This window comes from Theropithecus gelada, chromosome 1, assembly GCF_003255815.1.
Source record: "Theropithecus gelada isolate Dixy chromosome 1, Tgel_1.0, whole genome shotgun sequence".
Lineage (NCBI taxonomy): Eukaryota > Metazoa > Chordata > Mammalia > Primates > Cercopithecidae > Theropithecus > Theropithecus gelada.
In genome coordinates this window covers 21,007,346-21,022,205 of record NC_037668.1, presented here as the reverse complement: position 1 = coordinate 21,022,205, position 14,860 = coordinate 21,007,346, and the positions used below count along the sequence as shown (strand labels likewise).

The window sequence follows — 14,860 nt, the reverse complement described above, 5'->3', positions numbered from 1 at the left end:
CCACCTCGCCCGGCTAGTTTTTTGTATTTTTTAGTAGAGACGGGGTTTCACGGGGTTAGCCAGGATGGTCTCGATCTCCTGACCTCGTGATCCGCCCGTCTCGGCCTCCCAAAGTGCTGGGATTACAGGCTTGAGCCACCGCGCCCGGCCAAGGTTTCAGATTTTCAAATTTGAGATGTTCAAACAGCAGGTATAACACAAATATTCCAAAATCCAACAGAATCTCAAATCCAAAAAATTTCTGTTCCCATTTTCGTAAAAAACAAAAAACAAACAACAAAAAACTGGCCAGGTTGGCCGGGCGCGGTGGCTCAAGCCTGTAATCCCAGCACTTTGGGAGGCCGAGACGGGTGGATCACGAGGTCAGGAGATCGAGACCATCCTGGCTAACATGGTGAAACCCCGTCTCTACTAAAAATACAAAAAACTAGCCGGGCGTGGTGGCGGGCGCCTGTAGTCCCAGCTACTGGGAGGCTGAGGCAGGAGAATGGCGTGAACTTGGGAGGCGGAGCTTGCAGTGAGCCGAGATCGCGCCACTGCACTCCAGCCTGGGTGACACAGCGCGAGACTCAGTCTCAAAAACAAAAAAACTGGCCAGGCGCAGTGGATCACGCCTGTAATCCCAGCACTTTGGGAGACCAAGGCGGGTGGATCATAAGGTCAGGAGTTCAAGACCAGCCTGGCCAACATAGTGAAATCCTCACTCTACTAAAAATAAAAAAAATTAGTCAGGCATGGTGGCGGGCACCTGTAATCCCAGCTACTCGGGAGGCTGAGGCAGTAGAATTGCCTGAACCCAGGAGGGGGAGGTTGCAGTGAGCCGAGATTGCGCCGTTGCACTCCAGCCTGGGTGACAGTGTGAGAATCTGTCTCAAAAAAAAAAAAAGAAAAAAAAAAGGCCGGGCACGGTGGCTCACGCCTGTAATCCCAGCCTTTGGGAGGCAGAGACAGGCAAATCATGAGGTCAGGAGATGGAGACCATCCTGGCTAACACAGTGAAATCCCGTCTTCACTAAAAATACAAAAAATTAGCCAAACGTGATGGCAGGCACCTGTAGTCCCAGCTACTCGGAAGGCTGAGGCAGGAGAATGGCTTGAACCCGGGAGGCAGAGCTTGCAGTGAGCCGAGAATGCGCCACTGCATTGCAGCCCGGGCAACAGAGCGAGACTCTGTCTCAAAATAAATAAATAAGTAAATAAAAAAATATAAATAAACAAAATACCCTTGGGAGGCCAAGGCGGGTGGAACATTTGAGGTCAGGAGTTCAACACCAGCCTGACCAACATGCTGAAACCCCGGCTCTACTAAAACACAAAACTTAGCTAGGCATGGTGGTGGGTGCCTGGAATCTCAGCTACTCAGGAGGCTGAGGCAGGAGGAGAATCACTTGAACCCAGGAGGTGCAGGTTGCAGTGAGCCAAGATTGCGCCACTGCATTCTAGCCTGGGTAACAGAGTGAGACTTCCCCACAAAAAAAAAAAAAAAAAAAAAAAAGGCCAAGAGCAGTAGCGCATGCCTGTTATCCCAGCATTTTGGGAGGCCAAGGCGGGTGGATCATTTGAGGATGTCAGGAGTTCAAGACCAGCCTGGCCAACACAGTGAGACTCCATCTCTACTAAAAATACAAAGATTAGCCAGGCGTGGTGGCAGGCACCTGTAATCCCAGCTACTTGGGAGGATGAGGCAGGAGAATCGCTTGTACCCAAGAGACGGAGGTTACAGTGAGCCCAGATCGTGGCACTACACTCCAGCCTGGGCAATAGTGAGACTCCATCTCAAATAATAGTAATAATAAAGTAAAATAAAAGATAAATAATTTTATTTTATTTTATTTTTTTAGACAGGGTTTCGTTCTTATTGCCCAGGCTGGAGTACAATGGCGCAATCTCGGCTCACTGCAACCTCCAACGCCTGCGTTCAAGTGATGCTCCTGCCTCAGCCTTCCAAAGTAAGGTGGGATTACATGCGCCCGCCACCATGTCCAGCTAATTTTTTTGTATTTTTAGTTGACACGGGGTTTCATCATGTTGGCCAGGCTGGTCTCAAACTCCTGGCCTCAGGTGATCCACCTGCCTTGGCCTACCAAAGTGTGGGGTTAGAGGCATGAGCCACCACACCTAGTCAATATTTTTAAAGACTCTTGGTCAGGCACGGTGGCTCGTGTCTATAACCCCAGGAATTTGGGAGGCTGAAGCAGGTGGATCACCTAAGGCCAGCAGTTCGAGACCAGCCTGGCCAATGTAGCGAAACCCTATCTCTATTAAAAATACAAAAATTAGCCAAATTAGATGGGCATGGTGACACACGCCTGTAGTCCCAACTACTCAGGAGGCTGAGGCGGGAGAATTGCTTGAACCCGGGAGGCAGAGGTTGCGGTGAGCCACACCACTGCACTCCAGCCTGGGTAACAAGAGCAAAACTCTGTCTCAAGAGTTTAAAAAAAAAAAATTAACTTTATTTTGTTTTACATTTTAGAGACAGGGTTTCGCTCGCTCGCCCAGGCTGGAGTGCAGTGGTGTGTGATCATGGCTCATGGTAGCCTCAAACTCCTGGACATGCCACCATGGCCTGGCTAATTTTTCTTAGTTTTTGTAGAGATGGGGTCTTGCTATGTTGACCAGGCTGGTCTTGAACTCCTGGCCTCAAGTAATCCTCCTGCCTTAATTGCCCAAAGTGTTGGGATTATAGGCATGAGCCACTGCGCCCAGCCTGAAACCTCATTTTAAAAGTTTATATCAGACCAGGACCCCAAGATGGAGTTGGCTGTACCAGTGAGGGAGAAGAAACTCCTGGATGTCAAACTAGCAGAACTGCCAAACTAAATATTAATGCGTGATCTCACACAAGAAGGCACTGTTGGAGCATTCAAAGAGGTTACTACAGGTATTACGACAGTATCCAATTTGAAGAAAGGGAGCTTCGACGGATTTCTATGATGCTAGCAGCTTACATGCTTTTCAGCTACTGTCTGAAAATGAGCACAAGCATGGGCAGCTACAGAAGTAAAATTGAAGAGGGCCATTGCAGAGCGCTCATTCCTGGATAATCTACTTAGTTTAATGTCAGCTGATTAGCAACCTTAATTCCCTCTGCATCCTGATTTTGCCCTTGTCATGTAACATATCATATTTATAGGTTTCAGGGATTAAGAAGTGGATATCCTTGGGGAAACCATTATTCTAACTTCATTGGTTCAAATAATTCAGGGTTTGCTCATTCAGTGAGGTCATTTCATTGAGCACTTAATATATTTTAGTCTCTAGTTGGCTCTGGGGCATATATGAAAAAACAGAATCCTATCTCATTTGCTTATATGTAGTTGATAATTCATTGATCATTATAGTTACTGAAAGTTACTTTAACACAGAGACCATATGTAAGTAACTCTCCCTATACACTGGTGTAGTAAAATTCCATTAAAGGCATTTTTTTTTTTCTTTGAAGCACAGCAATTATGCTGCTGATGAGAAATTTTACTTTGAAGAAAATGTGGTGTAGTGAAAAAAGTAATGCTTTTAAGAGACAGGCAAACTGAAGATTGTTACTGGACTTCTCTGGGCCTCAGGCTTCTCTTCTGTAAAATGAGGGTAAGATTATTTATCTCAAAGTGTTGTTTATAGTAAGGATTAAACAGGAATACGCATTCCCCTGGCATGGTAGTCCACAAATGCTAATTGCCTTTCTCTTTTGGTATTTTAAGTATCTAACATTCATTTCAATATTTCTTTTCTTTTCTTTTTTTTTTGAGAGGGAGTTTCGCTCTTGTCGCCCAGGCTGGACTGCAAAGACATGATCTTGACTCACTGCAACCTCTCCCTCCTAGGTTCAAGCGACTCTACTGCCTCAGCCTACCAAGTAGTTGGGACTACAGGTGCTCCACCATGCCCACCTAATTTTTTTTGGATTTTTTTTTTTCTTTTTAAGACAGTCTCGCATTGTTGCCCAGGATAGAATGCAGTGGTGCAATCTCCACTCACTGCAACCTCCGCCTCCCGGGTTCAAGCGATTCTCCTGCCTCAGCCTCCCGAGTAGCTGGGATTACAGGTGCCCGCCACCACACCCGGCTAATTTTTTGTAATTTTAGTAGACAGGGTTTCACTATGTTGGCTAGGCTGGTCTTGAACTTGTGACCTCGTGATTCACCCACTTTGGCCTCCCAAAGTGCTGGGATTACAGGCGTGAGCCACCATGCCCAGCCTCATTTGAATATTTCTGTGACTTGCTTTGCACTAGCCTGTGATGCTTTATGTAAATTAAGTAGTAGACATAGTCCCTGCTCTCAAATAAAAAAAGTTGTTGGTAGCATAATACACTTGCACGTATGCAACTAACAAAAGATTGGTAAACAAGTGGGCTCCATGAAAGTGTGGGACTTGGTTAAGAAAACATGCAATGAGGTAATTAAGGCTGCTTTCCTCTTTACCTTAAATAAACAAAACAAGTAAACAACACTTAATCCACATATCCTAAAGGGGAAATTTGGGACTGTCTACTTGAATTTTGGAGGTTGCAAAGGCTTTTTTTTTTTCCTCAGAGGGAGTTTCACTCGTGTTGCTTAGGCTGGAGGGCAATGGCACAATCTCGGCTTACTGCAACCTCCGCTTCCCGGGTTCAAGCGATTCTCCTGCCTCAGCCTCCTGAGTAGCTGGGATTACAGGCGCCTGCCACCATGCCTGGCTAATTTTTGTATTTTTAGTAGAGACGGGATTTCGCCATGTTGGCCAGGCTGGTCTCGAATTCCTGACCTCAGGTCATCCGCCCACCCCGGCCTCCCAAAGCGCTGGGATTACAAGCGTTAGCCACCGCGCCTGGCCTTGCATGGGCTTTTGAACAGTCATTTTTGAATTATTTCCTGTATCCCCAGGAGTCCACAAATGTGAAAGAAAGGGAAATCCAAGTAGATCCTTCCGGTAATTTATTCTGCTTGACCCTTTGGGTAAAGGTAAAAACTACTAGATCAAGTAAACTTTGGAATTATTTGTGGACTTTAATCGTCTGTATTTCTGCTGCATTCAATTACCAAATATCAGTCAAGTGTTTTGAGAAGCAAATATTCAGTAGCCACAGAAACCTAACAGGTCTATGTTTGCTTTGTTTTATTAACGACTTGGAGGGACAGAACACTACCAATTACACCCACAAACCTTATCGATATCAACAACTGTAAATGACAACACGGCAATATTCTGCACTTGCCCTATGCCTAGGACCTAATTCCATTTTAATATATTATCTTATTATTTCACACATCAACCCTGGAGGCATGTTTGGAGTTGCCTAATTTTTATGTACACTTTTTGATAAGGAACTAAGAAAAATAACTTGCTGAAGGAAGAAAATGGAGACTGAGTCCAGAACTGAATGAGAAACACATGGTTTCTTCATCCTCTATCATCAGCCTGCCTAACGAGGCTGAAGAAGTGCCATCCATGAGTTAAGTGCGTCAAGGACAAACAAACATCATCGCATATGGACAGTGGTGTGAACTTCGAGAAATCCGAGGCAGGTTAACAATAACAAAAAGCAGACCATCATGCCGATCTTCCTCGGGTCTCAGGTTGGCAACCCAGCGTCCGGAAGGAATCCCCCCGGAGGTGCGCCGGTCCTGCTGGCCTCACTCCCTACCTCCTGGAGGTCCGGAGTCCCGCTCCTTTTCCTCAGCGGTACAACCCCCGTGTCGGTCCATTCCCTCACCGTGAGTCGAGGACCAGTTCTCCTGGCTAGGCGACCGGCACACACCGCCTGGGACCGGCTCCAAAGCACTCGTCCTGCGACTGCGAAGTAGGCTCAGGTCATCCGGCAGGAAACGACTCAACGCGCAGCCGCCGCGGCCTCCAACCACCGGCCGGCAGAGGGGCGCTAGGCAGCCTTCGATCCGCTCTCCGCGGTCTAGAGCAGGAGGAGGAGCAGGGGGAGGCGAGCCGCAGCGCCGCGGCAACGAGCCTAGGGAGGTAGGTTGTCGTGGGGCTCGGGCCGCCACTCTGGCAATTCCAGTCAAACGTCAAGCCCCGACCCGCTCTGCCCGTCCCTTCCTCTCCTGCCCTTGCAGCCGACAGGAATGGAACAGTCCCGCGGGGGGGATTGTGGGAGGCGCACGCGCGAGGGGTGGAGGGTTGGGGGGGCTGGCGGCGGCGGCGGCGGCGGCGGCGGCGGCGGCGGCCGTGGCGGCGGTTGGTGGCCGTGGGGGCGGGGAAGGGGGGAGGAGAGAAGAGGAGGTGGAGGAGGTGGAGGAGGAGGAGGCTTGGGCTCGCGCCGCTTAAGGTACGCGTGAGGGCCTGCGCCGGAGCCGGCTTGACAGGGCCTGAGGGGGAGTGGGGGACTGGGCGAGGAGGTTCCCGTGGGTGAGCGCGTACGGGCTGGCTGGCGCGCTGGGCGGCCGAAGGTGGTGGTTGGTGGGAGCAGCCAGCGACTAGCCCGTAGACACTCGTACGCTTGCGGGCGGGCGTGCGCGCTACGCGGCCGGAGTCGGGCGGAGCGGGGGACGGTGGGGAAGAACGCGAGGAGGGAGGAGTGGGAGGTTGGGGGGGCGCTAGGCGCCCTTCGCTCCCTCCCTCTGGAGGAGCAGCCGCCGCCACCGCCGCCACTCTGCTGCCGCCGCCGCCGCCGCTCCCGCCGCCATTTTGGGTTCGCTTTGCGGAGGGGAGACGATCCCAGTCTCGGTTGCGGGACCCGCCTCCCCTCAGTTTGCCCCCTTTAGCCTCCACCTTTCCCTTCTCCTCTCTCGCATTTCCGCCAGTCAGCTTACCCGCTGGCCGCCTCCTGACAAGCGGGAGGGATCCGCCGTGGACCCAGGGAAGCGGAGGAGCCTGGCGGCCACCCCCTCTTCCCCACTTCCCTGCACTCTCGTCGCTCTCGGCCTCGGCCTCGGCCTCCGACACGGTGAGTAGAACGATTTGGGCAGGCCTTCGGGCCTAAGCACTCTCTCAGCGATTGAATCCTGGGCTTCCTGGGAGCCACTGTCATCTCCCGGACCTGGACCTCTGGGAGAGCAGTGGTGAAGATGGGGGAGGGGAGAGCAGGGAGGGGGATCCTGAGCCTACCGGGAAGTCCCTCCAGGCGGGGTGAAGGGGTGTCCCTGACAGGCGGACTCCCGGAGGGGGCTGGAAAGTAAGCGAGTGGAGGCGGAGTCGTCTGTGCCCCTGACAGGTTAGTTTGTGTTTGTAGGCATGATCGGAGCCTCCACCATAGTCCAGTTTGTGTGTGTTTAATTAAGGGATAAGAGTGGTCGGGGACACGATCCTGAGAGGGGAGTTTACCTGTGTGACAAGGTCTGTGGTGTCCCTGCCGCGTTGAACGGTATGTAGGAACGGCAGGATGATCTCAGTGTTATAAGTTTAATAAATGTCACTGATTAGTTTGTACATGGAAAGAGGTGTTTTTGGTCTAGAAGACAGATGGTCTGTTGATGTGTAGCGGCTGTGTTGGTGTGTGTATGCGAGGATGGAAAGTGTTTCCGGAAGAGTTTGCCTTTATTTGTGTAAGTGTAATGGAGTTCCCCTTATAAGTTAGCTTAGTTCTTGAATAAATGTTGGGAGGTTCCTTGCAGGTTGATATGTGTGTGTATTTTAGGGATTGGGAGCCCCTAGTTACTTGTTGGGAAAGAGTGGCAATGGTAGTGTTCTATACAGCATGTGTCTGTGAGGTCATGGAGGGGAGAAACTTAGCATAGCCAGTTGTGGTCTTAATAGTTTGTGCCTTTGGTTAGAGTGAGTTGTATAAATGTGAAGGCCCAAAATATCTTTAACAGAATCATTGCTACGAAGCTGTAAAGAATGGGTGACCTTATTTGTTGTCGCGGGTTTATAGTAATAGTTTACAAATACAATAAGAAAGTGCTTTCAATTTCTTTGTGATACTAAATCTCTGTGAAAATGGTAGGATGCTTTCTTCCATTTTACAAAACAGTTAATTTAGGCATAAGGAGAGAACTTCTCCAAGGCCGCATATTAAATTGGTGACAAAGTTGAGACTGTAACTCCCATATTTTCACTACTACTGCAGCAGTATATTCAGCATACCATGGTGCCTCAGGAAGTCTTTGTCGGCAAATCTGAGTATGTTGGAAAGATAGGAGCACATATGACTGGTTGGATTGTATTTGGAGGAGACCGATTGTGTCAGATATGTATGTGGAAAGTAGATGTCCTTGCCCGGTCTGACCTGTATGAAATGCATATCCATGGCTATATTATTTTGTTTATGGGGGAAGCAGAGCATTTCTGACACTTGAGGTTGTATGTGTGAGGGAGAGAAGGCTTTCACAGCTTAACCTCTACCAGAGCAGCTGCATGGGTGCTGACAGCTTAACTTGAAATCTTTGGGGGGAAGGATCCTTTTTCATTCATTCAACAAGTATTTGTTGACTGCCTGTTCAATAAATCGTCCATGCCTTGGGGTGAGGATAATCAAGATATCTCTGTAAATAGCCTGGGTACAACCTGAGGGGAGTTGTTTTGACAGTGGTAGATATTAAGTTGAGTGAAGCAGTGTGGAATTAAAATCAGAGAACTGGTTTTGCGTTCTGGTGATTGTTAATATATGTACCTGTGGATGTTGGAACTTCTTGGCTGGGCTGAAGGAATCCTTTGAAAGATTGATTTCATATAGTAAGAATCCCCTCTGTGAATATGAGGGAAGAGTGCATGAACTAAGCCAACTTAACTGTATTCTGGAAAATGGGATGTTTCTTGATAGGCTAGATTAGTGGTTCTTAAAAGTTTTTGGGGGTCATTTATCCTTCTAAGAATCTGATGAAAGACACTGGGCCCTCAAGTTAGAAGATGAGCATAAGCACAATCACATGATTTATACATAGGATTTTAGGAACTTAAAGTGTAATGAAATAGAGCCAATTTATATTTAGGTCTCATTTGAAAACCTTTCATTTTCTTTGTTGGGGTGTGTGGATGTTAGTATGCGTTTAAGGTGAAGGAGTCTGTGATAGTAGTTGAACATGTTGACAGGATAACTTTAGGATCCATGTTTTTTATGTATTCTTTTTATCGTCACAAATGTATTTCTGCAGTGTTAGTAACCAACTCTGAATTTGGTGATAAGGGAAGCTAATGTAGCACAAAGTATCTATGGCTTTGTTCTTTGTCAGTATATTTTTGTTCCTAAACTCTGAGAAGTGGGTTTGTCTTTTTTCAGTTTTGGATTGGGCCTGAGGTGATTTGAAGCTCCTGTCTTGGAGTTTAGCTTAGTTATAACAAACACTGAGTTAGCCCTATGCAGGAGATACAGAAATGAATAATATGTGGTCTCTGTGCTTGAAGAGATGCTAATTCAGTTGAGTCTGTGAAGTGTTTGATGGTGACGGGTCTCAAAACGACATAGAAGAGGGAAACATTCCTAGAAGTTGAAATTTTGTTACCCAATTGCAAAGAATTTTTGCCACTACTTACTCTTTGAATAAGCATTAAGTGTTTACACTCTGTATACAACTTTGTACTTTAAAAAAATACGTTTTGTATCATCTGGTGTTTTGTTTTTTTGAGATGGAGTTTTGTTCTTGTTGATATGCTGGAGTGCAATGGTGCTCTCTCAGCTCACTGCAACCTCTGCCTCCTAGGTTCAAGTGACTCTCTTGCCTCAGCCTCCTGAGTAGCTGGGATTACAGGCATGTGCCACCACGCCCTGCTAATTTTGTATTTTAAGTAGAGATGGGGTTTCTCCATGTTGGTCAGGCTGGTCTGGAACTCCTGACCTCAGGTGAATCACCCGCCTCGGCCTCCAAAAGTTCAGGGATTAAAGGGATGAGCCACTGCGCCCGGCCTCATCTGGTGTTTTTGTATAAAGGAACTATTGGTTTAAAAAGAAGGCAAACATCATTTATATTCCTTACCTTGTTTTTGGATGTATTTCTACAGTACGTTTATGTAAAAAAGTTTTTATGTCTCTGGGCATGGTGGCTTTCACCTGTAATACTTTGGGATGCTGAAGAGGATGGATCACCTGAGGTCAGGAGTTCGAGACCAGCCTGGCTAACATGGCAAAACCCTGTCTCTACTAAAAGTACAAAAATTAGCCAGGTGTGATGGCATGTGCCGGTAGTCCCAGCTAGTTGGGATGCCGAGGCAGGAGGATCTCTTGAATCCCTGAGGTGGAGGTTGCAGTGAGTCGACAGAGTGACTCTGTCTCAAAAAAAAAAAAGAAAAAAGAAAAAAAGAAAAAGGGGGCCTGGGGCCTGGCATAGTGGCTCATCCCTATAATCCCAGTGCTTTGGGAGGCTGAGCCAGGAGGATCACTTGTGCCCAGGCATTTGATACCAGCCTGGGCAACACAGGAATACCCCATTTCTACAGAAAGTTAAAAAATTAGCATGAATGCCTGTAGTCCTAGGTACTCTGGAGGCTGAGATGGAATTACTTGACCCAGGAGTTGGAAGCTGCTATGAGCCATGGTGGTGCTACTGCACTCCAGCCTGGGCAATAGTGCGAAACACTGTCTCTTTAAAAAAAGGAAAAGGATTTTCATGTTCTACTCTTGAGTTGTATTCTGAAATAGAATACAGCACATCACTTTTTTTATTTTTATTTTTTGAGACAGAGTTTCGCTCTTGTCTCCCAGGCTAGAGTGCAACAGCGTGATCTCAGCTCGCTGTAACCTCCGCCTCCTGGGTTCAAGTGATTCTCCTGCCTCAGCCTCCCCAATAGCTGGGATTATAGGCGTGTGCCACCATGCCCGGCTATTTTTTTTTTTTTGTATTTTTAGTAGAGATGGGGTTTTGCCATGTTGGTCAGGCTGGTCTCAAACTCCTGACCTCTGGTAATCCACCCACCTCGGCCTCCCAAAGTGCTTGGGATTACAGGTGTGAACCACCGCGCCTGGCACATCACTTCTTAACAACTTGCTAGGTACTGTGTCTTTACAGTATTAGCAATTCCACTTAAGCCTTTATTCTGAGTCTTCCTCCATGCTTTATTAATATTGAACTGGCCACCTTCATTTCTGCCCAAGATAATGTGGAAGCACACAGTGGAGAAGTCTTACTGTGTGTGAGATTGTGGTGGTGGTGGTCTCCATTTAAAATAACTTTGTATTGCTATTTAAGTTATGTGTATTGATCTGAGTCTTTTAAAGGTGGTATAGAGCATCACTATAATCTGTTGTGAGATCTGCTTAGGCCAGACTTTTTAGCAGCATGTAGTATTTTAAACCTGGGTGCCACAAGAGGTGGAAATGCAGCTAGTTCATTTTTGTTTTGTTGCTGCTAGTTTCTGTTATCATTTTCCTTAAAATTAGTTTTAGTAGTGTTTTGTCATTTATATTTTTTCATACGAAGAGGCTAGATTTTCTTATTACTTGTCATCATAGTTGATAACAGTCTTTCATGTTTTACAAATCGCTTTTTTAGTGCCTGCCTCAACAGGCCTGTAATTGGCAGAATGTGATATTTATCAAAATTAATTTTAAAATAATGACTTCTAGGCCGAGCGTGGTGGCCTATAATCCCAGCACTTTGGGAGGCTGAGGTGGGTGGATCACGAGGTCAGGAGATTGAGACCATCTTGGCTAACACAAACCTCGTCTCTACTGAAAATGCAAAAAAAAAAAAAAAAATTAGCCGAGCGTGGTGGTGGGTGCCTGTAGTCCCAGCTTCTCAGGAGGCTGAGGCAGGAGAATGATGTGAACCCGGGAGGCAGAGCTTGCAGTGAGCGAAGATTGTTCCACTGCACTCCAACCTGGGTGACAGAGCGAGACTCTGTCTCAAAAAAAAAAAAAAAAAAAAAAGACTTCTAGTGATGACAGAAATTTAACCAATAATCTTATTGCTATTTCAGAGTTGTATTTTCTTCACTAATATCTAAGTTTTCATGTTTGGAAATCTATGAAATTTTCATTGTAGTATTATATTTGCTTTTCATAGTCTTTAGTCATTTGCCCTCAGACACAAGTTGATGCCAAGGTTGTATACTTTTTTCCATCTAACTAAAAAAGATTTTTTTTTGAAACAGGGTCTTACTGTGTCACCCGAGCTAGAGTCCCCGTGGTACGAGCATAACTTACGGTGTGCTCTACCTCTTAGGCTCAGGCAGTCCTTCCGTTGTCCCAAGTAACTGGGATTATAGGCACATGCCACTACGCCTGGCTAATTTTTAATTTTTTTGTAGAGATGGAGTCTCACTGTGTTGCCCCCACTGGTCTCGAACTTCAGCAGTCCTCCCTCTTCAAACTCCCAAATTGCTGGAATTACAGGCATGAGCCACCACACCTGGGCAATTTTGTTCATTTAAAAATATTTTGGCCGGGCGCATGGCTCACACCTGTAATCCCAGCACTTTGGAAGGCCGAGGTGGGCGGATCATGAGGTCAGGAGTTCGAGACCATCCTGGCTAACATGGTGAAACCGCGTCTCTACTAAAAATATAAAAAATTAGGCATGGGTGACTTGTGCCTGTAGTCCCAGCTACTCGGGAGGCTGAGGCAGAAGAATCAGTTGAACCTGGGAAGCAGAGGTTGCAGTGAGCTGAGATCGCGCCACTGCACTCCAGTCTGGGCGACAGAGTGAGACTCTGTCTTTTAAAAAAAAAAAAATATATATATATATATATGTATATATATGTATGTGTATATATATATGTATATATATGTGTATATATATATGTTTCTAATTTTTTAGAGCTGGGGTCTGGCTGTGTTGCCCAGACTATACTGGAATTCCCAGGCTCAGATGATCCTCCTGCTTTAGCCACTCCAGTGTTTGGGACCACAGGTGTGTGCCACCACATCTGGTTAATTTTTAAATTTTATGTACAGGTGGAGTCTTACTATATTGCCCAGGATGGTCTTGAACTCTTGGGCTCACGTGGTCCTCCCACCTTGGCCTCCAAAAGTGCTGAGAAATGTGAGCCACATTTTGTGGCCGGTCAGCTTTTTATTTCTTTAATGTGGCAAATTGCAAACATATATATAAATAAAGAGAATAGCATAGTGAGCCTTCATGTACTCAACATCCAGCTTCAACAGTTATCAACACAGTTACCACATTGTTTCCACATCTACCAGCCCTGTCCCTGCTTCCCTTCTTGCTTATTTTAAAGCAAATCTTCCAGTTATTATGTAATTTCATCCATAAATACTTAAGTGTTTACATTCTTTTCATTGTTAAGTGAGGAATTACTTCTTCGTAGTTAGGTTTATATTCACTTTTAAAGTATCTGATCATAGTTGGAACTAAACTACTCACACCATCTACTTCTAATTCGTATTACTTATCAATAGGGAATTCCCTTTGCCAGTTAAGAAGAAATGAGGTAAATAGTTCACATCATTGCTTTCGATGTTTGCATTGAACATTTAGAACAGTTCCTATGTTATTCAGAATAGCTTATCAGCTTTTTTCAAATGTACAAGAGAGAAATAAAGGGTTTCTTAACAATTTTTTAGTCATAGCAACAAGATGCTAAAAAATGTTTTCTAGTTTTTAGTTCCTAGATTTTCATTTTTTTCTTTTCTTTTTTTTTTTTTTTTTTGAGACAGAGTCTCGCTCTGTTGCCCAGGCTGAAGTACAGTGGTACGATCTTGGCTCACTGCAACCTCCACCTCCTGGGTTCAAGTGATTCTTCTGCTTCAGTCTCTCTTCTACAGGCGTGCGCAACCACGCCCGGCTAGTTTTTGTATTTTTAGTAGAGTCGGGATTTCACTGTGTTGGCCAGGGTGGTCTCGAACTCCTTACCTGGTGACCTGCTCGCCTTGGCCTCCCAAAGTGCTGGGATTACAGGCATGAGCCATCGTGCCTGGCCTTAGTCCCTAGGTTTTCCAGTGGGATCCAGTCATCACAGAGAAATCAAATGGCCCTGGTGATGTTAAACAGTAGCTGAAATTGGGATAAAATCAACTTGCTATTGAAGAGAATGAAATGCACGTTGTTTTAAACTTTGAAATTCTAATTGTAGGCATTCTCTGTGGACATATGAAAGTCCATACCATTGCATATGTTGCATACTGAAATGTGAACCATGTCACAGTGTGGTTATCACGGTGAGTACAAACATTGTAGAAAAAGGAAGTACATTTACAATTAAGTTATGAAGATGAATGAGACTGTAACGATTTTAAGTGGTTGCTAATACAGTAGAATTTAGAAATATATTCTTTCCTGCCGCAAAAGATTGATAGTTATAACTCAGATGCATGTGAGTTTCATCAGTAGTGAAAGTTTCATCATTTTTGTTATATCTTATAGTCCCACAGTAAATAAGTCATGAATCTTTGACTTAATCTTCTGATTATACATTTTGTTCAATCTCTTTTCCACACTTGATAACATATCTGACTCTTCTCATTCAGTTTTATTTGCCCTAAGACTGTAGGAAGACAGTGTATTAGATTATAAGGTAGCTATATCATGGTTTCTTGGTATAAATAACATTTTTTTAAAAGTGGAGGACACATTCCTCAAAGTTTCTTAAATTCAGCACTCTGAAATTAAAAACTCCAGAGTTTAAATATTTGCTGATAAAAATTTAGGAGAGTTGAGTGGAGAGAATTTAAAAAATTGTCTTTGAAAGAAGACACTGATAATGCTGTCATTTGAGAAAATTTTGGGGGTGGGGGTCATGAATCAATCATGTTTAATGATTACTGGGTAAACATTATTACAGTATAAAGGTCTTCAAAGACTGGAGGATACATATATCACATAAGTAGAGATTTCATCTAACTAAATGACAGCACATGTTTGGAAGTTAAAGTTTAGATGAAAAAGATCAAAGGAAAAAGCAGTCATTTTTTAAACCACAATGAGTTAGAGATTTAAGTTAATTTTATTTGTTTAAGTTTTTTTTTTTTTTTTTTTTTTTTTTTTTTTGGGATAGAGTCTCGCTCTGTCACCCAGACCTGGAGTGCAGTGGCACT

General features: G+C 45.2%; 1 protein-coding gene and 1 pseudogene across 2 annotated transcripts in view; one reads left to right on the top strand and one right to left on the bottom strand.

Annotated features, from left to right (window-relative positions):
* Positions 1 to 5,785: 5,785 nt before the first annotated feature.
* On the bottom strand, positions 5,786 to 6,728 carry LOC112621741 (annotated as a pseudogene).
* ASH1L (ASH1 like histone lysine methyltransferase) overlaps positions 6,508 to 14,860 on the top strand; it is a 235,321-nt gene continuing 226,968 nt past the window's right edge. For both annotated transcript variants that reach the window (XM_025381044.1, XM_025381043.1), the window contains exon 1: positions 6,508 to 6,880. The gene's annotated coding sequence lies outside the window, so the exon portion shown is untranslated. The remainder of the gene's footprint in view (positions 6,881 to 14,860) is intronic.